Raw genomic sequence first — 25,137 nt, 5'->3', positions numbered from 1 at the left:
TTGGGGGAAAAGTTCAGCAACTTTTTTTTCCTTTTTTTTTTTTTTTGCATACACCCCCTCCCCTTGCTCAAAGTTGGGGAATAAAATTTGGCCCGTCCGGGGCTGGCGGGCTGGGCCGCAGGCGCCCTGCGATTCCCCGCTTGGGGCTATCTCACCCCTGCCCAGCCCCAGGCCGGCTCACCTGCCCTCGGACTCCAGCCGGACCTATCCCCCTTGCACCCCTGGCATGCATGATTGTGCTGCCCACCGTCTGCCCCGTGCCTTGCAGAAACTGGTGTGAGGAGGGGAAAGCTTGACTACTGGTGCCTAAGCTCCGTGGGCGCGGGGCCTTGGCCCAGCGGTGAGAACTCAGGTGTAGGAGGAAGAGGAAGGCGGAAAACCCGCCAACCCTGTCCCCGCCGTCTTTCCTCTAGGTCTCCCACCCACTCCTCTCTTTCTCTTCCCTGTTGTCTTTCCCTCTTTTTCCTGTCTCCGAGCCTCAGGCAGCTTTAGCCTAGTTCCCTGTAGAGCCCTAGCAGGGTGGGGAGACACTTCCTTCCTTCGTCCTCACTTTGCAGAACGGGACACCGAGCACCTGGATCATTTGCGCCAGCGTTGGCTCCCTTTGCTCTCCTCTGCCTTAGACTTTTCTGCGGACTGGTGCTGAGTGTTGCCCAACCGCGCCGAGATCTGGGCGCCGGTCTGTTGATCTGGACTCGGTTTGGCTCTTCCTCCTCTGTAATCGCACGTCTTTAGGCTCCAGCAGGGCCCGGGGCCACGCTCCCCCACTCCTACCGCTAACTTGGGGATCAGTGACTCTCCCATTGCTGACTAGCAGGGCGAGGCATTTTTATTTTCTGCGAAACGCGATGAGGGCAGGGATGCTATGATATTGAGGCTGGGGTCGCAGCTCAGCAGCTGCCGGCCATAGGGCCAGGGGTCTCCGTGGTGAGCGAAGGCTCATCTCCCCGCGGAACGCGACCGCAGGCTTGCGGGGTGGCCGCCCTGGAATGTTGGCGCCGTCGTGTCCCTGTCCCCTTTTCGTCTCCAGCTGAGGTGCAGGTCTTGCTCAAGAAGGCGCTTCGACCTGAAAGCAGGCCTTTCAGGTACGTGCAGAGGTTAAATAGCTCGCAGATTTAAAATAAAGCAGAGGTCACTATACAGGGTTCCACCGTTGCTAGCACTGAGCGGCTGGTTCTTACTAAGCCCAGGTACCCCTTTTTTGGAGCAAGGCTGGGTTCTAAATGTATCAACAAAAAGTGCGGGGTTGGTGCTTCTGCTTTAGCCAGTAGCTGTTGGCCAGATTGTCATCTCCCCCAACCCCCTGAATGGTCAGCGCTCCCAAGAGTGCATAGGTTCAGCTATGCTTAATGTACCTGAAGTTATTACAGCCCCGAAGTCCTGTGGGCCATAAATCCCCTTTAAAGTTCTTTAGAAGCAGTCTGCCTCATGCACCTGTGTTCAGAGATAGTGACTAATTCGTTCAAATCTGTGATCTACAGGGCCATTCATGCTGCAGATGTCTGAGTGACAATTACCTGTAAGGCACATCATGCAGGGAGCAGCCACCTCTGGTGACACTTGACAGATGGCCTCTCATTTCATAACTCAGCACAGGTGTGAAAGCATGGGGTATGACTCCGAGAGAGAAGGAGCATTTTAAAGTGACAAACCCAAGGTGTCACTGTAAGTGACAGGGCTGGGATTTGAAGCCAAGGGTGTTTAGTGCCTCAGGGCTTTCCACTGAAAGCTGTGTTCACCACTGTGCGTGGTGCTCATCCTTACTTGCTTCATAGGATAGTTGTGTCCCATTTTATAGAGAAGAAAACTGAGGCACAAAAGGGTTAAACTGATGGCCAAGTTAGCTACAGAGCCAGAATTAGAATACAGGTCTACCTGCTCCAAGTTCATACATCCCATTCCACTGCCTCTGAAAGTTCCTATGAGAGCAATGTTAGTGCCAACTCAGGCTAGCCCTTAACTATTTCAACCCCTCCCTAAACACACAAAAAAACAGGAAGGTGAGAATGTAATTCTTGCTTACTGATAGTTGTCATGTCTTACTGAAGGAAGTGAAATTATAGTCAAACTCATTGAATATGTTGAAAAGTGGTTTTATTAAGACTGAAATGATACAGTTTTGAAGTCTTAAAAACACTTGTAATGAAAGGTAATAAAGAAAGAAAGGTTCTACTCATCACTGTGTAGAGTACCAATTTGAAATGCAGCATGAGTGTAAAGGAGAGAAAACACTACTGAAAACTTTTATGTTTACTGCATAACCAAGAAGGAAGGATCAGGGCATAAGCTTGAAATCTTTTTTTTTAATTTTCCCATCAAATATGTTTTCCACTTATTAGTTACATAATCCAAGGGAATATTTGTGTATTTGTTTCTGGTCTTTTGTTCATCATGTTGTGTAATCTGTGTCTCACTGAAGTTAGACCAGTTTTTCTACTCTGTGCTGCCGCCCTTCTGGATTGCACAACTCGGAGAGCTGATATGTTGTGTAACACGTTCAGCATTAAATAAAGCATTATGAAAAAAGATATCAAAGGTAAGGGGGAAAGATAGGCATCACCGGGGTGCCTGCATTCAAAGGTAATATTTGGGATTTCTGAAGCGTGTCCCTTTTCATCATCACCAAAAAGACAGGCAAGACCTTCACCTGCTGAGCAGGGAAGGATGAAGGGCTAAGGAAGGAGTTCTAGCTGATGGGTTTCTTGACCTTTCCTGTCTCTCTTGCTGCCCCACCTCCTAGGTGCTTATATCACCAACTCTGCTTCCTGACCTAGTGGGGCAATTTGGGTTTGTGCTTTATCTGCAGTACGTGTTGGCATAGATACCACAAAACAGCTGTCTGGAGCTTAAAACTGCACAAATCCCTATGTGCTGGGTTGGATTGTGGCTGCTCACAACTAGATCTCAGCTATTCCTAGTCCTTGTACTAAGCCTGCAAATGAATCATGCTGGGTCTAGTCTGGGCAGGGTTAAAGAGGATGGATACAAGCAAGGGACCCAGGAAGTGGGCATGCCTGGAGCTGGCTTGTGCTGACTGTGGAGCTAGACTAGGTCAGAGTATGTCCCAGGCAGCAGCAGGGCTGTATGTGAAATCCCTTCAGACTCTCCTATGACCTCCTGTGGGAAATTCCTGATGGGCTCTGATCTATCCTGATGAGCCATATATAGACATTTGCAGCCCTGGACTCAGCTGCAGCAGCAACAGTTGCTGCCATTTATTGAGCAATTACTGCTTCTAATTTTTTTTTTTTTTTTTTTTCTGAGACAGAGTCTTACTCTGTCACCCAGGCTGGAGTGCAGTTGTGTGATCTCAGCTCACTGCAACCTCTGCCTCCTGGGTTCAAGCAATTCTCCTGCCACAGCCTCTCGAGTAACTGGGACTACAGGCATGCGCCACCACGCCCGGCTAATTTTTATATTTTTAGTAGAGACAGAGTTTCACCATATTGGCCAGGCTAGTCGCGAACTCCTGACCTCATGATCTGGCCGCCTCAGCCTTCCAAAGTGCTAGGATTACAGGCGTGAGCCACTGCGCCCAGCCAGCTTCTAAATTTTAAGAATACTTTGGGGATAATGGAACACAAATTACTGAGAGTCCTCATGCGAAGCTGGAGTCTGAGTTCTGTTCTCATTTTATTATTGCACATGGAATCTTAAAATTGTCATAATGTCATGTAATCCAGTGCTTATCAGTGGGTTGGAAAAACCCACTTTTCCAGGTTCTAGGACATTAAAGAAGTATATGTAGAGATTCCTAGGAGTAGGGTTCAGGAATTTATTACCTAAAATATAGTCCTACTGGAGCCAGGCGCTGTGGCTCATGCTTATAATCCCAGCACTTTGGGAGGCCAAGGCGAGTGCATCACTTGAGGTCAGGAGTTTGAGACCAGCCTGGCCACATGGTGAAACACCGTCTGTACTAAAAATAGAAAAATTAGCTGGGCCTGTTGGTGGGTGCCTGTAATTCTGGCTACTTGGGAGGCTGAGGCAGGAGAATTGCTTGAACCCGGGTGGTGGAGGTTGCAGTGAGCCAAGATTGCACCACTGCACTCCAGCCTGGGCCAGTCAGCAAGACTCTGTCTCAAAAAAAAAAAAAAAAAAAGTCCCATTCAATGCAGGAATCCTATAACCTTCCTGATCAATCAATGATTGCTGCTCTTTGCTTAAAGCTGGTAGTGAAAGGTAACTGTGCTGATCCCCTCCAGGCAGATTTATCACATCCTGTTCTTGATCATAACCCTATATAGGCACCTCTGTTATGGATGCTTCCCACCTACACCACCGTGCACTCCTTAAGGCAGGGAGAGAGACTTCTTCACCTCTTGGTCTTTCCAGTGCCCAGCAAAGTGCCAGACCCAGAGCAGGGGCTTGATAGATGTTGGTTGATGGAGTAAAATTCTACTCTGGAATGTTATCCCACCAACCTCAGATGATACCTTGTCTTTTAATCTCTTTATCTTCAGTACTGAGTTCAATGCCTGGCACACACTTGGTGTTCCATAATGCTAGGAAAATGAGTTCGTGATTGCCACTCCCTTTTAAATGTCAGGTTTTTTACTTTAGCTAGGTTCTTCGGTTTTATTTATTTACTCACTGAAAAATACTATACTGAGTGATATACTATGCCCCTAAACCCTGAAATAGGTGCTAGATATACACAGTGAGTGAAAAAGATAAAGTCCTTGCCCTTTTGGAGTTTATATTCAAGCAGTAGAAAGTGTCTGTTGCAAAGTGTTAGCTTTTATTGTATTTTTTTTTCCTGTAAGTGTGAGATTTCTCTGCCATTCCTCAATTCAACAAATATGCCTTTTTATTTTTATTTTTTTAAAATAAATGCTCTACCTCTATAGTACTTTTTAAAAATTTCTGTAGATATTTTTCTTCCCTAGGAGCCCAAGTTTTCTTCCCTTCTTCTTTCAGCCCATATGTATGCATCACTTGCTCCAAGCCTAGGAACTCTGCTAGGCACCAGTTACAGGACACGATGGCTGCCCTTGGGATCCCAGCAACAAAGCCAACTCTTCACTTACTCACACTCCCCCTCTCTCTTTCTCCTCCTTCTGCGGAGATGTGGATTTCATCTGGACAAATTGTCTGCTTCTCTGAGTTCTTCAAGATTGTGGCCTCTTAGTCACTGGAGGATGACCTGTTTCTCCTGGAATGATACTGAAGCATAAGTGGGTTCCTTACACCTCAGTGGCCCTCAGTCATTGCGAATTCAGGCACTGGGAAGACAGAGCAAGCTCTTGATCAGCTGTGTCAGGCTGGGGGAATCCCCGACATAAGGTTCTAGGCAGTCACCAAACATGCTAATAATCCACTCCTCCCTGAAATCTGAAATCTACCTGATTTCTTCCAACTTCTTGGAACTAAAGAATACCCCTTAAAGTTATGGTTTTCAGGATATGATTTGACCTAATATGCTTCATGATACCCAGATATATTATGGTAGAGTTTTATTGCTCATTCAACTGCTTTATTGTTCAATACAGAGACAGAATAGGACCTACACAAATTAATTTTGTTGACAAAAAAAACTTAAGATTTTCCAAAAGAATTAGATAGCTGTCCTCTAAGCCTTAATCAAAAATGTTTAGGCCAGGTGTGGTTGCTCACGCCTGTAATCCCAGCACTTTGGGAGGCCGAGCCAGGTGGATCACGAGGTCAGAAGATTGAGACCATCCTGGCTAACACGGTGAAACCCCGTCTCCACTAAAAATACAATTAGCAGGGCGTGGTGGCAGATGCCTGTAGTCCCAGCTACTCAGGAGGCTGAGGCAGGAGAATGGCGTGAACCTGGGAGGCGGAGGTTGCAGTGAGCTGAGATCACGCCACCGCACTCCAGCCTGGGCAACAGAGCGAGACTCCATCTCAAAAAAAAAAAATAAAGTTTAATAAAAGCTCACAGCAGTTATCAATATGGAAATTGACTAGAGTATATTAATCCACATCTGGTTATAGTTATCAATGAATTGCATTTGAATTTGCCCACAAAATGTATAGTTCTATATACTCTTTTACAATAGTGCTAACATGGAACATAGTCAATGATTGATCATATGCTCGGCCATAAAGCGAGTCTCCATAAATTAAAAAAAAAAAACATCGAAACCAAACCAGCCATACTCTCCGCCACAGCAGGATAAAAATTAAAATCAATACTAAGATGATCTTTCAGAAACCACACAATAACATGGAAATTAAACAACTTACTCCTGAATGAGTTTTGGGTAAACAATGAAATTATGGCAGAAATTTTAAAATCTCTTGGAAATACATGAAAACAGAGATATGACATACCAAAATCTCTGGGTTGCACAAAAGCAGTGTTAAGAAGAAAGGTTATAGTACTGAGTGCCTACCTCAAAAAGCTAGAAAGATCTTAAATTAATGATCTAACGTCACATCTAGAAGAACCAGAAAAATAAGAACAAATGAATCTCAAAGTTAGCAGAAGAAGAGAAATAATTAAAATCAAAGTGGAACTGAATGAAATTGAGGCCCCAAATCCATACAAAGAATTAACAAAAACCAAGTTGGTTATTTGAAAGGATATACCTCTATGCACACAAACTAGATAATCTACAGGAAATGGATAAATTCCTGGAAATACACAATCACCCAAGGTTGAATCAGGAAGGAATTGAAACACTGACCAGATCAATATTTCGTTCCAAAATTGAATTAGTAATAAAAAACCCTATCAATCATAAAAATCCCTGGACCAGATGGATTCACAGCCTAATTCTACCAGACATACAAAGAAGAGTTGGTACCAGTTCTACTGAAAGTATTCCTAAAAATCAAGGTGGAGGGACTCTTCCCTAACTCATTCTACAAAGCCAGCATCACCCTGATACCCAAACCTGGCAAAGATACAACAAAAAAAGAGAACTACAGGCCAATATCCCTGATGAACATAGATGCAAAAATCCTCAACAAAATACTAGCAAATTGAATTCAACAGCACGGCAAAAAGTTGATTCACCATGAACAAGTAGACTTCATTCCTGGGATGCAAGATTGGTTCAACATATACAAATCAATAAATGTGACTCACCACATATGCAGAATTAAAAGCAAAAATCATATGATCTCAATAGACATAGAAAAAGCTTTCGATAAATCCAACATCCCTTCATGATAAAAACCATCAAGAAGCTAGGCCTTGAAGGAACATACCTAAAAATAATAAGAGCCATCTATGACAAACCCATAGTCAACATCATGAAAACTGGAAGCATTTCTCTTGAGAACTGGAACAAGACAAGGATGCCATGCCCACTCTCACCACTCCTATTCAACACAGTACTAGAAGTGCTTGCCAGAACAATCAGGCAAGAGAAAGAAATAAAAGGCATCTGAGTAGGAAAAGAATAAGTCAAACTATCTCTTCATGGACTATATGATTCTTTACCTAGAAAACCCTAAAGACTCTGCCAAAAGGCTCCTGGAACTGTAAACAGTAAAGTTTTAGGATACAAAATCAATGTACAAAAATCAGTAGCATTTCTATATACCAATAGCATTCAAGCTGAGAGCAAAATAAAGAACTCAGTCCCATTTATAATAGACACACACACACACACACACACCTAGGAATACATCTAACCAAGGAGGTGAAAGAATCTCTACAAGGAGAACTACAAAACACTGCTCAAGAAATCAGAGATGACACAAACAAATGAAAACTTTCCACGTTCATGACGTGGCAGAATCAGTATCATTAAAATGGTCATACTGCCCAAAGCAATCTACAGAATCAATGATATTCATATCAAACTACCAACATCGTTTTTCACAGAATTGGAAAAAAATTCTACAATTCATATGGAACCAATAAAGAGCCTAAATAGCCAAAGCAATCTTAAGAAAAAGAACAAAGCCGGAGACATCACATTACCCAACCTCAAACTATATTATAAAGCCACAGTAACCCAAACAGCATGATACTGGTACAAAAATGTACACATAGACCATTAGAACAGAATAGAGAACCCAGAAGTAAAGCCACACACCTACAGGCATCTAATCTTTAACAAAGTTGACAAAGATAACCAATGAGGAAAGGATTCCCTATTCAATAAATGGTGCTGGGATAGCTGGATAGCCATATGCAGAGGGATGAAACTGAACCCCTGCCTTCCAAGATATACAAAAATTAACTCAAGTTGGATTAAAGATTTAAATGTAACACCTCAAACTAAGAATCCTAGAAGAAAACCTAAGGAACACCAACCACTCTGGACATCAGCCTTAGGAAACAATTTATGACTAAGTCCTCAAAAGCAATTGCAATAAAAAAATTGACAAGTGAGACCTAATTAAACTAAAGAGCTTTTGCACAACAACAGAAACTATCGATAGGGTAAACAGACAACCTAGAGAACGGGGAAAAAATGGCAAATTATGCATCCAGCAAAGGTCTAATACCCAGAATCTATAAAGAACTTAAATAATTGAACAAGCAAAAATCAAATAACCCCATTAAAAAATGGACAAAAGACGGCTGGGCGCGGTGGCTCACGCCTGTAATCCCAGCATTTTTGGGAGGCCGAGACGGGTGGATCACAAGGTCAGGAGATCGAGACCATCCTGGCTAACACAGTGAAACCCTGTCTCTACTAAAAATACAAAAAATTAGCTGGGCGTGGTGGCGGGCGCCTGTAGTCCCAGCTACTTGGGAGGCTGAGGCAGGAGAATGGCATGAACCCGGGAGGCGGAGCTTGCAGTGAGCCGAGATCGTGCCACTGCACTCCAGCCTGGGCGACAGAGCGAGACTCCGTCTCAAAAAAAAAAAAAAAAAAAAAAAAAAAAACGGACAAAAGACATGAACACATCTCAAAAGAAGACACACAAGCAGCCAACAAACATGAAAAAATGCTCCACATTACTAATCAGAGAAATGCAAATCAAAACCCAATAAGATACCATCTCACACCAGTCTGAATGGCTGTTATTAAAATGTTAAAAAACAGCGGATGTTGTTGAGGCTGTGGAGAAAAGGGAATGCTTTTACATGGTTGGTGGGAATGTAAATTAGTTCAGTCACTGCGGATATCAGTTTGGAGATTTCTCAAAGAACTCAGAACTACCATTCGACCTAGAAATCCCATTACTGAGTATATATCCAAGAGAAAACAAATTGTTCTACCAAAAAGACACATGTACTTGCATGTTCATCAAAGCACTATTCAGAATAGCAAAGACGTGGAATCATCCTAGGTGCCCATCAGCGGTAGATTGGATAAAGAAAATGTGGTACATACATACCATGGAATACTACACAGCCATAAGAAAGAATGAAATCATGTCCTTTGAAGCAACATGGGTGCAGCTGTAGGCCACTATCCTAAGTGTATTACCATAGGAACAGAAAACTAAATACCACATGTTCTCACTTACAAGTGGGAGCTAAACTTTAGATACTCATGGACATAAACATGGCAACAGTAGAAACTGGGGACTACTAATGAGAGGAGGGAGGGAGGGGAACAAAGGTTGAAAAATAAACAGTTGGGTACTATACCCACTACCTGGGTGATGGGATCATTCATATTCCAAACCTCGGCATCCTGCAATATACCCAGGTAACACACTTGCACATGTATCTCCTGAATCTAAAATGAAAGTTGAAAAAAAATTACAAATTGGAACAAGCATTTTTATTTAAAAAAATAGATAAAATAGTGCTAAGCTTTGTTACAGATTCAATCTTTGAGATAACAATTTAAAATTGTTTTAAAGTTGATTTGAAGAATACAAAATGACATTACTTTTAAATTATTTTTCCTTTTTTTTTATTTTTAGAGACAGGGTCTTGCCCTGTTACCCAGGCTGGAGTGCAATGGTGTGATTATAGCTCACTGCAGCCTTGAACTCCTGGTCTCAAGCAGTTCTCCTGCCTGGGCCTCCTAAAGTGCTGGGATTACAGGCTTGAGCTACCACTCCTGGCCTAAGATGGCTGCTTTTAAAGAAATCAGGGTCTGGAGGACAGGGAAGTATCTTCTAGTCTGTAATCTTTCCTGGAGCTAGGATAAGATGTGGATGAAAATTAGGACTTTCTGGTGAAACAGACCTTGGTTGGTTCAAAGGCCATCTCATCATTATAGCTGTGCATCCTTAGTCAAATGACTTAACCTCTCTGAACCTCCTTTCCCCCCACTCCCTAAAATTGGGATTAAAATATACATCTTCATGGGCTCTCATGAGGATTAGGTGAGATAATAGATGCAAAGTACTTAGCACAATGTTTAGCACATGGCAAGTACTTAATAGCTATTATTATCGTATGTTGTTGTATATAATATAATCCAAACCAATCCAGAGAAATGTGTATCTGCCTTTGTGTTTATTTTTGCTTTCCTAATCACTTCGTAGAGATTCCCAATAGCTAGATTGTGTCTAAGAACCTTTGGCCAGGAAATTGTTTCTTCTAAGCAGCAGAATCTGTGTCCTCCACCCCCTTCCCCGACCTCCCACTGCCCCTACTGCAGGTGCAGCTATGTTCAGTGCTCAGCTGAGCGAATGCCCAGTGTCTCTGGAATCCTTACAACTAGAAGCCTGCTTTATCTTTTTTTTTTTTTTTTTTTTTTTTTTTAAAGGAGAAATGGCTTGAGAAAGACATGTTGAAGAGGAAAAATACGTTAAGGTAACATATTCTTATCTATTACTAGAATTAGTCAATGCATCATAAATTTAAGGTTTTGTGTCTAGTTTATTGGCTCTATTAGTAAATATCACCTCTCTTGTGCTTCACTTTCCGGTCTCTTTGCTCCCAGCCCAGAGATTTCTTAATTGCTCGAAGTACAGGCCCAGGCATAGTATTGGATTTGGTTAACACTTGCCAACTGGCTTAGAATCTGAAGACTCCAGCTCTAGTTCCCGACTCTGACACCTACTAGCTCTGCAACTTTAGGGAAACCACTTACCTCTCTGAGCCGCAGTTTCCTCCTCTGTGAAATGGGCTGGTAATATCTATGGCATAAACACTTCATTGATGGTATGGGACCAGCTGAGGCTACATGTGTAAAAATATTGTTTGAAAATGTTAATTGCTATTTGATTATAAGGACATAGCCTTATTAATATGATCAAATCTCTTGCTAGCTTATTGGTTTTCATAGTGGGAGATGTCACTTGCTGTGTGATCTTGGACAAGTCACTGAACTCCTCTGAGCTGCACTTGTCTCCCCTGTGACATGGGAGCATAGACTTGATTACTTAAATCTCCCGACATTGTACAAATCTATGCTGATGCCAAAATTTCCTTGAAAACTGGAAAAAGCACAAGCTTTGAAGTCTGATGGACTGGGGTTAATCCCCTGCTTCGCAGCTTGCTTTCTTTTTGTCTCTCTGTACCCATAAAGGATTATCTCAGAATGTTCTGGGTATTTTTGAAAAGTAACAGCAGCTTGGCTGAAAGACAATTTTGTCCGTAATAAGACATCAGCTGTGAGCAGAGTTCTGCAGTGGCAGAAAACGGGTCAGGCAGAGATTCAGGTTATAATTTCCAAACTACATTGGCCCATTTGGTAGAACCAGTTTGCATTTGTATGTTGAATTTTTGTTGACTAAATAACAGTGATCCAAGAGCTGAGATGGTTTATTGGTCCCCTTGGAGAGGGCTGTATTACTGTCAAGGTGTGGATAAAGCATTTCAGGAAGGCCTGCGGCTGGCCCCTGGCCCAGTGGTGTGCAGCTGTGTCAATAGGCCTTTGAAGTCCACGCACACCAGCTGACTGGTCAGCAGCCCCTGGGATGGTCTCTACAACCTTCGTCACAGGAAATTGGGAAAGGCATGTGGAAGCTAGCATTGCTGGAAGGGGAGGAGAAGAAAACTGTTGGGCTCTTTGATGAAAACATGGGAGAAATTTACCCAAATTCACAAGCTGAGCCCATCAGCAGGATCTGGGATTGTTCATCACTGCTCTCTCTCTTTCTGGCTCCAGATCAATGTGATGAGCTGGTTTATCTTTATTCTGACTTGAATATGTGCCAGCTAGTGCTTCCATGAGGCCTCAGTATAGTGATAGGTATGCTGGTGGCGCTGGTGGTGCTGATGGTGCTGCAAGATTCACAAAGAGCTTCTGAATCATTAAAATGTGAACAACCCCTGTTCAGGAAAATTTTAATGCAAAATATTTTTCATTTTTATTTGTTCGTCTTTTCTGGTATTCTACATTTTGGGGCACTGGCCTCTTCCCCCGCCCCAGGATTTTCCCCATGTTCAGGTGCTTCATCATCACATGATCTCATTTAATCGTCACAACATCCCTGAGGTATGTTGTCTTCAATCCCCCTTTGGCAAAAGAGGAAATGGAAGCTCTGGTTAAAACTTCGTGAAGATAACGCAGCTTAGTAGGAAACCCTGAGCTGTCTGACTCTCAAGCCTGTGTTGGGAAATCCTGCCCTGTGCTAACTCTCGCTGCAGAGATCCTATCTGGATAAAGTGCTGGGTAACCAGGAATCAGAACTTCTGGAGGAGGAGTATGACATCTTTTCTGTCCCTGCTGCTTGAGTTCAAACCCTCACCATCCTCTCCTCCTCTTCCCTGTTCTTGCTCTGTACCTCCACTCCGTCACTGAGTCTTGACACTTTGGCCCAGTGTCCCCCCTTGCACCCCTGCCTTTTCTTTCTTACCCTTGTTGCCACACACCTGTGGCACTGCCGTAGCTGGCAGCTCCCTTTGTCACTGGTCTTTCCCTTTTCCATCTTTTCCACTCACCCTGCCGGACTCATCTTCCTTTAACACTGCTTTGTCCTATTTCATTAAAAATATCCCAGGGACTCATGAGATAAGGTCAAGACTCAGTGCTTGACCTGACACACCCCCTAGTCCCCCCAGGTAGACTTCAAAGCTTGTACATTCGTCCTTTTTCACGCTGCTGATAAAGACAGACTTGAGACTGGGCAATTTACGAAAGAAAGAGGTTTATTGGACTTACAGTTCCATATGGCTAGGGAGACCTCACAATCACGGTGGAAGGCAAGGAGGAGCAAGTCATGTCTTACGTGGATGGCAGCAGGCAAAACAGAGTTTGTGCAGAGAAACTCCCATTTTTAAAACCATCAGATCTTGTGAGACCCATTCACTATCATGAGAACAGCATGGGAAAGACCCACCCCATGATTCAATCACCTCCCACCAGTTCCTCCCATGACATATGGGAATTGTAGGAATTGTGGGAGTTAAAATTCAAGATGAGATTTGGGTGGGGACACAGCCAAAACCTATCAACTCCTTTCCAGCCTTGCCCGTCACTTCCTGCAATAACTTGATGTTGCCTGGGATTTTCTGACTTCAGCATCTTTGCTCATGAGGTATCTTCTGCCTAGAATGTAACACACCTTCCCACCCAACCTCCCCTCTGCTAAAAATCTCACCATGGTCTTCCTGAAGTGGCCTGTCTTTAATGAAGCTTTCTCCAGTCACCTTGCAGGAATGATCCCCCCACCTTGAACACTGAAACACTTAAACAGTACTTCTCATATGCTGCTTCACTTTAATTATTTGTGTGCCAACATTTCCTCCCTATATACCAATGTGATGATGGAACCTGTGTGTGTATCCCCCACTGTGGTTATTAGCATAGTGCCTTATATATAGTGGTCCCTTTGTTGCATGTAAACTAATGAACAGTGAAAAGCAAATAAAAAGCAGTAAGTCATTTATTGTTTTCCATGTATCAGACAGTATTCTTAGTGCTATTCAAAGTAATAATTTAATTCTCACAATAACCCTAAGAGGTAGATGATATTGTGTCTCCATTATAGAGATGAAGAAGCAAAGGCATGGTGAGCTGAGCTAGTCAAAGAGTTAGTGATTGACCCAGGATTCAAATCTGAGCAATCTGCCTCCAGGACCTAGACTCCCACTGTAGGTACCTTTCCAGCACTCTTTTTCCTTTACCTAGAAGGTCCTGGCAGCCTAATAGGTGTACTCCTATAAGAGCTGCATTGTGGGCTTATGGATTTCTCATTCATGGCAGGTTCCTGAGGGCCTGAGAATGGTTAGCATCCAGCATTTCTTCCCTAAGCCAGTACATGAAGTCTTGCTCACTTCGGCAATGTGCATCAGACAAAGTGGTGAGAGAATGGAAACACCTCCAAGTGCTGAGATTCCCCAGATGACAGGTGCTGTGTGTAAAAATGAAGCAAGTTTTTCATGTTCTATAAATCATAACAACTTCATTACATAGTAGTCAGAGTATGGGCCCATAACTCCTATAACACTCCACCTTTGGCATGAGTTGATTACTTGGTTAATAATCCTAATCGGCCTAGTGCGCATACCCTGTGTTTATCACTCCCATCTTATAATTAACTTTTATATTTTCCTTAACTTTACAACTCGATCTGTGCACCAGAGTGCCTGCAAACCCATATTTATCTAATTTAGCAAATATTTGCATGCACTGCAATTAGACTCACATGTTGTGTGATCAATGTCCTTTGCTAATTGCATAATTCCTTTTGAGTTTAATCATCACATGGCATTCTTTTTTTTTTAATGTCTATGTGGTTCGCTGTTGGTTGTGAGCTGCATATGAAATCTCAGGCTGAGGCACCTGCAGTCACAGAACCAAAGATATTGGAGAGCCAAAGACAAGGGAGGAACTGTGTTCCTTGTTGACAGGTGAAGAAATGGAGGCTCAAGGAAGCTAAGGGACTTGCCTATCCAAACAGCTCATTATTAAGAGTTCCTGAAGATGGGAAAGGATAAATACATCTGCCAATAATATCTCCCAAACCCTCCCAGTGTGGAAATTCCATGAATAATTGAAGTCAGTCCTGACTTAGCATGGAGCTTGAGTCTGGACACAATTAGTCTGGCCCTAAAAGAAATCAGGTTATGGGCAAGGACAAATCTGAGGATATTCTGGAATTATAACCCTTAGCAATTGTTTTTCAGCTTTGGGCTGCACGTTGCCAGCAGACATTTTGGTATAAGGAAGGCTGGCTAAACTCTTTTCCCTTTCTTCTGCCTCTTAAAATTATTTGTTTGTTTGTTTGTTTGTTTTATTGTAAATCTAGATTAGAATAGAGTAGAGGGTTCAACCAGGAATTAGGGATTGGCCTAGAAAGAATCACAATATTGGAGCTGAAAGTCTATTTAGCTTGTTTTATAATAAAGTTCAGAAGGGCGTATCCCAAATCACAGAGCTGGTTGCTCACAGGTCTGGGACTTGAGCCCCTGTCTCTTCAGCTGATGTCCAGGTTTTTCTTACTACAGTGCTCTACTAGTCAAGAGACTAAGTGGACAGAGTGCTCCTTGTCCTCTCCTTCCCTCATGCAGCACCTTTACGCAGTGGCTTGGATGCCTGGTGCTAAGCAAGGGTGTATGGATGCAGATGCCCAGACCTTGATCTAAGCTAGGATGCAAAAGCAAAGGATGCAAAAGAGAAGGGGACCCACCAGGATGGGAAGGCACCACTCCCCAGTGTGGAGATTTTGAACTCAGAGAGGATTTAAGAGAATGTGATGGAACCTAACACAGTGCCTGGCCCATTGTGGGAACTCTACTGATATTTGCCAAATGGACATGTGTACTAGCAAGGGGATGAAGGTAGGGTTATGAGATCAGAAAGATAAAGACAGACTACTGCCACCTGCAGATTTTTTTTTTTTTTGCTTGGAAGGCAGAGGAAATCATGAAAGGCTTACCACAATGGACTTTCATCCGTTTATCTGCCCGGGAAGAAAGACCTGGTCGTTAATGTGGAAGCACCAAGAATCATTGGGGGCTGGAAAATACAGCCCAGCAGTATGCTCAGAAAGAAAAGGAGACTGGGTCTTGGCTTCTGCCATGTCTCATAAACTGGGAAACCTTTCCATTGCTGCCGGCAGCAATAGAGATTCCCTGCTCTCTGAGCCCATGGCTTGCTTCTACAGCAGTACTTGCCACCCTCTGTCAGATACATCCTCTGCATCTTTGGCTCTTACGTAACATCTAGAGAGTAGTAAGTGCTCAGTTAATGTAGGTTGAATGGATGAATGGATTGGACACCATTGAAATGTTCAACTCTCGCCAAGTCAGCAGGGAAAGGTAATGTATGGAATGGCCAAAGTAGTAATAGAAATATTTTAATAGCTTAGATGGATGGACCAAAGCAATAATATTAAATTTATCTAGAGGAAATGTAACACAAAGTCTATATTTAGCTTTAAAAATGTCAATTACCCAATCAAAGAGTGGGTGAAATATGAAGGAGTGTAGTCCATATTTTAAAAAAGCCATCAGGGGTAGGTCTTTGTGGACCATAAGCTTAACATGAAAAAGTTTGTTATGTAGCTGCTAAAACAGTGTTGAAGTTCATCAGTAGAAGTCTGATCCAGATCAGTGCAAGTGAGACTACCTGCAGTTTTGCTTATTAAAATAAAAAAATTTTAGAGATGGGGTCTCACTAAGTTGTCCAGGCTGGAGTACAGTGGCCATTCACAGGTGCAATAATTGTATACTACATCATCGAACTCCTGACCTCAAACAATTCTCCTGCTTCAGCCTCTTGAGTAGCTGGGACTGTGGTTTTTCAGCTGGGTCAGGCCACCTCTGGGGCAGAAGTTCACTTGCGGTTCCTTTTTTTTTTTTTTTTTTGAGATGGAATTTCGCTCTTGTTGCATAGGCTGGAGTGCAATGGCATGATCTTGGCTCACCGCAACCTCTGCCTCCTGGGTTCAAGTGATTCTCCTACCTCAGCCTCTCAAGTAGCTGAGATTACAGGCATGCGCCACCACGCCGGGCTAATTTTGTATCTTTAGTAGAGACAGGGTTTCTCCATGTTGGTCAGGCTGGTCTCGAAATCCCAACCTCAGGTGATCCGCCCACCTTGGCCTCCCAAAGTGCTGGGATTACAGGCGTGAGTGACCGTATCTGGCCCACTTGGGATTCTATTAATAGCCACACCTTACCCTGGGTCCAGTGCTTTAGTTTACGAAGTGTTTTCCCAGGCATTATCTTGTTACATTGTTCTAATGAGGTGGTTTATATACTGGCAAAAGGCAAGCTGACTTGCTCAAGGTCACCCAGCCAGTGAATGGCAAATCTTAATCCTCCTAATTCTTGTCTGTGTTCTTTCTGCCACATCATGCGGCCTTTATGCAGAACAGAGCCCCCACTGTGCAGCATCTAGAAGTGAGGCCCGCACGACGCTTGTCAAATGCTGTCAACAGTGGACACGCTCAGATGGGCACCTCGCAATCAGCCAGACTGACAGTGATGTTTCACAAACCACTTTTCCTAACTGAGAGGGGCTTTGATGGGCCAGCTCACATTACAAGCACAGTGATCTTGGCCTCTTTCAAAACTGACAACAGGCAAACATTGAACATCACTTTACCTCTGAATGAGCCCAGGAAAGGACAGATCTCTTTTTGAGACAAGGTTTTGCTCTGTTGCTCAGGCTGGAGTGCAGTGGCATGGTCATGGCTCATTGCAGCCTTGACCTCCCAGGTAGCTGGGACTACAGGCATGCATCACCATGCCTAGCAATTTTTTAAAAATTTTATTTTTTGTGTGGAGATGAAGCCTCACTATGTTATCCAGGCTGGTCTCAAACTCCTGGGCTCAAGCAGCCCTCCTGCCTCAGCCTCCCAAAGTGCTGAGATTACAGGTAGTGAGCCACTGCACCCAGTCAGATCTTCATTCTTAACTCCTCATATGCTGTAGAAAGGATTTGTGAGCGGGGGCTGTAGATGGGGGCAGAAGAAAGGGAAAAGAGCTAACATTTTTCAAGTTCCTATTAAGTCCCTGGCTCAAGACATTTTCACATTTATTTAGGTTTCCTGTTTTTAATGCTCTGTCTCTAGCCTCACTGCTTACCCTGGTCACCATTTGACTCCTACAGTCTCCTGGCATTGGCTGTCATAATATTGACTCATATCCCTATGATCTTTACCAGTGGTTATCTATTCTTCGAAAAAAGCCTATGAGGTGGGTAGGATAGGGATTATTCTATTTTACAATGAGGTGCAAGAATGTCTGTCTATCTGTTACCTATCTATCTGTCTATCTATCATCTACCTATCTATCCACCCATCTACTCATCCATCCATCCATCCATCCACCCATCCATCCATTTATTCATTGAGCAAATGTTTATTAAGATAATTCTATGTTATAGGATGTATACAATGCACTGGAGAAACAGATGTCTGGAAAGCTCTTGGAGGAGATGTATAAACTTATGAGAAAAGGAGGCATCATAGTTGGGGCTTTTAATTAAGGAGGTTGACACAGATGATGGGATGTGTCATGGCAGGCCGTGACCAGTAGGTGGCACTCGTGGTCCCAGAAGACTTATGAGTTCCTCCAAAGCCAAGCTTTCATTTTCTATTCATTACTGTGCTTAAAATTAAATTCTAAGACATATCATTGAAAAGCTGTATTCAATTTGATTTAAATTCCATTTATTTGCTGTTAATTGTTCCATGCTTTTCTAAAAATGGTCAAATTAAATCTAGTTGTGTCAGGGCTTCCTGGGTAAGTGAAAGTCGTCCAGGAAATTTAGACTCTTAAGTAAGTTAGCACCTCCACTGATTGGCATTAGGTCCCGAATTCCTCTCTTAGGAAATACTTATGAAAAGTTAATGCTATTGGAAAAAGATCTGGAAGGAGACACTCTAAAATGTGAGTTGCGATGTCTCCCAGTGGTGGTAGTACAGATGATTTTTAAATTATTTATTTATTTATTTATTTGAGACGGAGTCTCACTCTGTCGCCCAGGCTGGAGTGCAGTGGCACAATCTCGGCTCACTGCAATCTCCGCCTTCCGGGTGTAAGCCACCACGCCTGGCCTAATTTTTACAAAATACTTGTCCACTCTGGCCTAATTTTTTTTTTTTTTTTTTGAGACGGAGTCTCGCTCTGTCGCCCAGGCTGGAGTGCAGTGGCGCAATCTCGGCTCACTGCAAGCTCCGCCTCCCGGGTTCACGCCATTCTCCTGCCTCAGCCTCTCCGAGTAGCTGGGACTACAGGCGCCCGCCACCACGCCCGGCTAATTTTTTTTTTTTTTTTGTATTTTTAGTAGAGACGGGGTTTCACCATGGTCTCGATCTCCTGACCTCGTGATCCGCCCGCCTCGGCCTCCCAAAGTGCTGGGATTACAAGCGTGAGCCACCGCGCCCGGCCTCTGGCCTAATTTTTTAAAAATACTTGTCTACTTTGGCCGGGCGTTGTGGCTCACGCCTGTAATCCCAGCACTTTGGCAGGCAGAGGCGGGCAGATCACGAGGTCAGGAGATCGAGACCATCCTGGCTAACATTGTGAAACCCCATCTCTACTAAAAATACAAAAAATAATTAGCCAGGCGTAGTGGCGTGTGCCTGTAGTCCCAGCTACTCGGGAGGCTGAGGCAGGAGAATGGCATGAACCCGGGAGGTGGAGCTTGCAGTGAGCCCAGATTGCACCACTGCACTCCAGCCTGGGCGACAGAGTGAGACTCCGTCTCAAAATAAAAAAAAAATAAAAATAAATGATAAATAAATACTTGTCTACTTTAGGCATTTTTTTACAATCAGCATGTATTGTTTATTTTAAATTTTTCATTAAAGTATAATCAACTGGAAAAGTACACAAATCTTAAGTGAACATGTAAGTTTTAAGATATATTTATATATACATATAGCCATCACCCAGCTTAAGATACAGAACATTACGAAAACCCCAGAAAGTTCCCTCATGTCTCTTCCCAATGACCCCCACCCCTCAGAAACCACTGTTCTGACTTCTACTGCCACAAATTAGTTGTGACTATTTTTGAACTTCATATATATGGACTCATACCAGATGTTTTCTTTTTTCGTGTCGAGGCTTTTACTCAGTGCTATTTCTTTAGGTCGATGTGTATAAATATATAAAAACTTACCAAGCTGTTCTGTTTTATGTAGTAGCATCTGTTCCTTTTTCATTGATGTGTAGTGTTCCATTTTGTAAATATATTACAAGTAGGTATTTTTATCATCGGAAGAAAAATTTACTAAAAGTGGTTAAATATAGACATGGCAACTGCTTCTTTGCTGGAGGCCAGGAAGACATTTCAATGGCAAGATAATCCTCAGGGGATATGGATTTGGATAGCCATGCTGGAATTGGCCTGAGCTCAGAAGCACTGGGTCTTTAAGAAAGAAGTAAAAGGAGCTGTGGGGGGTCAGGTGTTCTGACTCAAGAAACATTGAGTTCATTGTTCTGTGGTGGATAGGGCTAGCTCTGGCTCTCTGGCTGGGTGTTGGTGTCTGCCTTTAGGGCCAAGTTACTGGAGTTCTCTGTCCTCCCTGAGCCCCAGTTTTCTAATCAGTAAAATGTATAGGCTTGCCATATTTACGGGAAAAAAAATGAAAGAAAAAATCAAGAGAGCCAGTTAAATTTGAGTTTCAGATAAACAACGAACAATTTCTCAGTTTAAGTATTTCCTGAGCATTGCATGGAACATATTCATACTAAAGAATTATTCATTGTTTATTTGCAATTTAAATGTAACACATTTTACCTGGCAATGCTAAAAGCAAGTGTAATACAATATCCTGCTTACACAAGAACACAATTGTTTGTGAGAAAGTGTTTGAAAACAGAATAGTATGTACAGATGAAAGAACATGGAGAGGGCCAGAAAGGCAGGGAGGAGAACCGCTGTGCTTGGGATTGAGTCCTGTGGGCCCCAATCAAGGCAGGAGTCTTCCCTCTCTCATCCACCACCAAGACCCCAGTGCCCAGCTCCATGCCCATGCCAGAGAAAGAGACACTGAAACATTCTCTGTTGAACAACTGAGTGGATGTGATTTCCATCTCAGGCCTTTACGTGCTTTTGACCTTAGGTAAGCGATTTAATCATTCTATGTTTCTTTTTTCTTACTGCATTATTCAATTAATCCTTCAAGGGACCAAACTCTTTGCTGGGTAGAGGGACTGATGAACTGAGATTTCCACTCTCCTGGAGTTTGTATTATTGATATAAAGAGGGATGGGAGAATGCAAATATGTAAACAAGGAAAAAGATAATATCTGATGGTAAAAAATGCTGCAATGGAAATAAGGCTGTGTGATAAGAGAGGGTCAGCAATGCTATTTGCATGGTTGGTTGGGGAGGGTCACTCTAAGCAGGTGACCTCCTGTAGAGCCCAGAGGAGGTGCAGTCTGGGCAGAGGAAAAACAGTTTTTCTTACCTGAAAATTGAGGGTGAGAGGACCCACTTGAACAACTGTAAGGGGTCAAATGAAGGAAACTTGACTTGAGACATTTTCAAGTTTCCTACAAGTAAAAGAGATCATGGACTTTTCTTCTGGAGCGTCAACCTCAGTCCCCAGATGACCTAGAAACTCAGGACGACAGTATTTGATTCCTAGGGTGTAATGCAGAGCTCAATATACTCAAAAACTGCATTGTAGGCCAAACTGTTTCTACCTGCCTGTGGAGAGATAAGTACAAACATTGAAGGTGTTCAAAAACTTGGATAGTGCCATGACATTCAAGCACATATTGTATTGTGTAGATTTCCCCCATTTCATTTTTCTGTTATCAATCTATGATAGACTGGGAAGAAGAAGAAGAAAAAAACCAACTGGTTCCTTAACTACAGAAAGTTTGAAAATTGGTATAGTGACTTTCGAGTCAGAAAAAGCTGAGATTTATTATAGTTCAATCTTTTACTGGCTGGTTGACCTTAATTAAGTTGCATAATCTCCCTGTGCCTTGGTTCCTTCTGCAAAATAAGCATAACAGTGCTCTCGTGTTAAGGCTTTGGAATTTCAATGCGGTAACCTGTGTAAAGCACCTGACACAGTAACTGATGCAAAAACGTTAATTCCCACTATCATTATTACTAGTATCTTACATCCATTCATTCAGTTAACAAATAGTACAGTTTACTGAGTGCCTACTATGTGCTAGGCCTTCCTCTAGGAATAGGGGTACTATAAGAACCATAAAATCCCCCTCTCCCCAGTTTACATGGGGGAGAGATAATAAATGAACAAGCAAAACAAATGATCTGTCAGATGGTGATAATTCCTATGGAGACAAAACAGGGAAGGCAGAGAGGGGAGAGAAAGCCTCACTGAGCGAGAGGAAAGAGGTAGGCAGGGAGCCCATCAAATGTCTAGAGAGTGTTCTAGGTGGGCAGACAGCAAATGCAAAGGCCCTGAGGTGGGACCATATCCTGCCTGGTGTGTTCAGGGAACAGCAAGGGGGCCAGTGTACCACAAACAGATCAGAGAGATGAAGAGGGGCAGAGATAAGTCAGAACAGGAGAAGGGGCTTTGTCCTCCTGGCTATCCCTAGAACTGTGGGTTCAGCAGACACTTGAGAAGGGCTTGGTTCTTGGTGGGAGCTTTCTCACTGGACGCCAGGGCCTTGAGTTTGTGAGGGGCAGGGGAGCCTGTGCCTGGTTTTGTGATGCTTCCCATCCCCAAATCCAAGCTTGGGGCCTTTAACTCTCCTTGCTGCAATGCTCAGCCTTAACTGAACAGTAGTTCTTACCAGTTGAGCCCACACTCTAGACTCAGATGGATCGTTTTCAGCTGAAATAAGGTCAGTTCAAAAGCTGCTTGTGAAATCAAATCCAGATTTCTGTCACCCATGCCTTTCAATGTGCACAAGTTTGTTAGGTCCTTAATATACACAGTTGGTCCTCATTTTTCACAGATTCGGAGTTTGTGAGTTCATCTGCCTGCTAACAGTTATTTGTAACTCCCAAATCAATGCTGGCTATGCTTTCATGGTCATTCTTGGACATGCATGTTGTGAGAGCAAGTGAGACACCTGTCATGCACATTCGCAGCTGAGGTCCAGCAAGGTGACACTTGCCTTCCTGATTCAGTTATAAATGAATGTCCTTTTCACAGTCTAGTTAGTGCTATGGCTTTTGCATTTTTGTGCTTTATGTGGGTGATTTCGCTGTTTAAAATGACCCTCATCATAGTATTGATGTGCTGTCTTGTGTTTCTAAGTGCAAGAAGGCTGTGATGTGCCTTATAGTGAAAATATGTGTGTTTGAGCATCGTTCAGGCCTGAGTTGTAGTGCTGTTGGCTGTGAGTTCAGTGTTAATCAACAGTATATAGTATATTAAATAAGGTGTCTTTAAACAGAAACACACATAAAACAAGGTCATGCATTGATTGGTTGATGAAGATGTGACCAGAGGATCACAGGAGCCTAACCCCATGACTCCCCTAGAAGCAATGGTTCAGGATTCATTACTTCAGTGTTAGTGGTGACATTATAGAATATAACCACTATGAATAACAAGAGTCAACTATATGCGGCTAAACTGTTTTCCTGTGAAGTACAATTTATACAGTTATAACAGGATCTAGGAATATCAGTTTTACCGCACATCTGCCAGCATTAAAGAATTAAATATTATCATTAATTTTTTTTCTAATTTGATAGGTGAAAAGAGTATATAGGCTTTTGTTTGTTTGTTTTTTGAGACAGGGTCTTGCTCTGTCACTCAGGCTGGAGTGCAGTGGCGCAATCATGGCTCACTGCGGGCTCGACCTCCTGGGCTCAAGCAGTCCTCTTACGTCAGCCTTCTGAGTAGTTGGGACCACAGGTATGTGCTACCACACCCGGCTAATTGTTGTATTTTTTTTGTGGAGACAGGGTTTCGTCATGTCTCCCAGGCTGGTTTTGAACTCCTGGACTCAAGCAATCCACCCGCCTCAGCCTCCCAAAGTGCTGGGATTACAGGTGTGAGCCACTGCACTCAGCCTAAAAGTATATAATTCTAATGTGTGTTTTTTGGCTGGCAGCAAGGTTGAATGTTTCTCCTTGTTGGTTGAAGTCCAGGCCCAGTGCATTTAAGACAAATTTCCTTGAGTCCTATGTGAGAGGCAGAAAGGATTGAAGTACTTCTGGGTCATCCTGATGGCAAGAAGCCAGCACCAGGGCTGCACATGGCAAGTTATTTTATTTCAGGACTTCCGTGAAATAAGGGAAACAACAATTGATTGAGTCCCTAGTGTGTACAAGTCCTGTGCCAGTCTTCTACATCCAAGCAGGTTACTTTATCCCTGGGATAACACAGCCAGCTCCAACATCAGTGCTTCTCCTCATAGTGGTTAGAGCAGAGCTTTTGGGTCAGACTGCCTTGATTTGAAAATAAATATAACCAACTTACTGGCAGTGTGATCTTGGGCACTTTTGTAACCAGTGCTCAGTTTCCTCATCTGTAATGATGGAGTTGATGATAATAATACTGTCTTACCTCATAGATTTGACATGTGGATAAAATGAGTTAGCACATGAAAATCACCTAGAACAAAGCCCAGCACACTGTAAAGCCTCCATGCATGCTGGCTGTTGTTATTAAGTACGAAGAACCATAGTGGGGCATGGCGAATACATAATCCTTGTCCCACAGAAGCTTGCCTAGGAGACAAGATTTGCACCCTTGAAATGAAACTCTTTCCATGTTGGCAGGTGTGGCTTAGCAGAGAGAACACCACCTGAGGTGTCAGGAATTCTAGCTCTGCATCCCATTTGCTGATTTCTTGGGCTTAAATCACTTTACCTCTTGGAACCACAGTATATTCACAGGTTAAGAATATACCTAACCCTTAGGATGCATTCTCACATGTCTTATTTAGTCTTCACAACATTCAAATGACATCAGTCTTAATGTTCCCATTTTACTGATGAGAAAATTTCAGCTTACAGGCTGAGGTGTCTTGTCTGAGATCCTGTAGCTAGTGAGAGGAAGGACTTTTGATCACAGTCCATTGATCTGCTTACCACCCCTGGTGCCTCTAGTATAAAATAAAGGATTTGGTTTGGAGGCCTGTCTAGCCCCTGCCAGCTGCTAGTCTGTGACCATTTAAGAGGAAGAGCGGTGGGTTAGGGGACTTAGCTTACTTAAGAGGTACGTCTTCGTGGTTGGTTAAAGCTACAAATTCATCCTGATGCTATCACTTGATGCTTTACTTTTTTTTTTTTTTTTTTTTTTTGAGATAGAGTCTCACTCTGTCACCCAGGCTGGAGTGCAGTGGTGCCATCTCAGCTCACTACAACCTCCACCTCCCGGGTTCAAGCGATTCTCCTGCCTCAGCATCCCGAGTAGCTGGGATTACAGGCATATGCCACCACACTCGGCTAATGTTTTTGTATTTTTAGTAGAGATGGAGTTTCACCACGTTAGCCAGGT

The 25,137-nt window shown here is 43.1% G+C and overlaps 1 long non-coding RNA gene across 1 annotated transcript in view; it reads left to right on the top strand.

Moving 5' to 3' along the window:
- The first annotated feature begins 62 nt into the window (after nt 1-62).
- The window catches only part of LOC129484334 (uncharacterized), an 82,978-nt gene continuing 57,903 nt past the window's right edge, over nt 63-25,137 (top strand). Inside the window, exons 1-2 of the long non-coding RNA XR_008658412.2 lie at nt 63-1,085; nt 10,605-10,651. This is a non-coding gene — a long non-coding RNA (uncharacterized lncRNA). The remainder of the gene's footprint in view (nt 1,086-10,604; nt 10,652-25,137) is intronic.

Source organism: Symphalangus syndactylus, chromosome 6, assembly GCF_028878055.3.
Source record: "Symphalangus syndactylus isolate Jambi chromosome 6, NHGRI_mSymSyn1-v2.1_pri, whole genome shotgun sequence".
In the NCBI taxonomy this organism is placed as follows: Eukaryota; Metazoa; Chordata; class Mammalia; order Primates; family Hylobatidae; genus Symphalangus; species Symphalangus syndactylus.
This window is presented reverse-complemented; position numbering and strand designations above follow the sequence as displayed.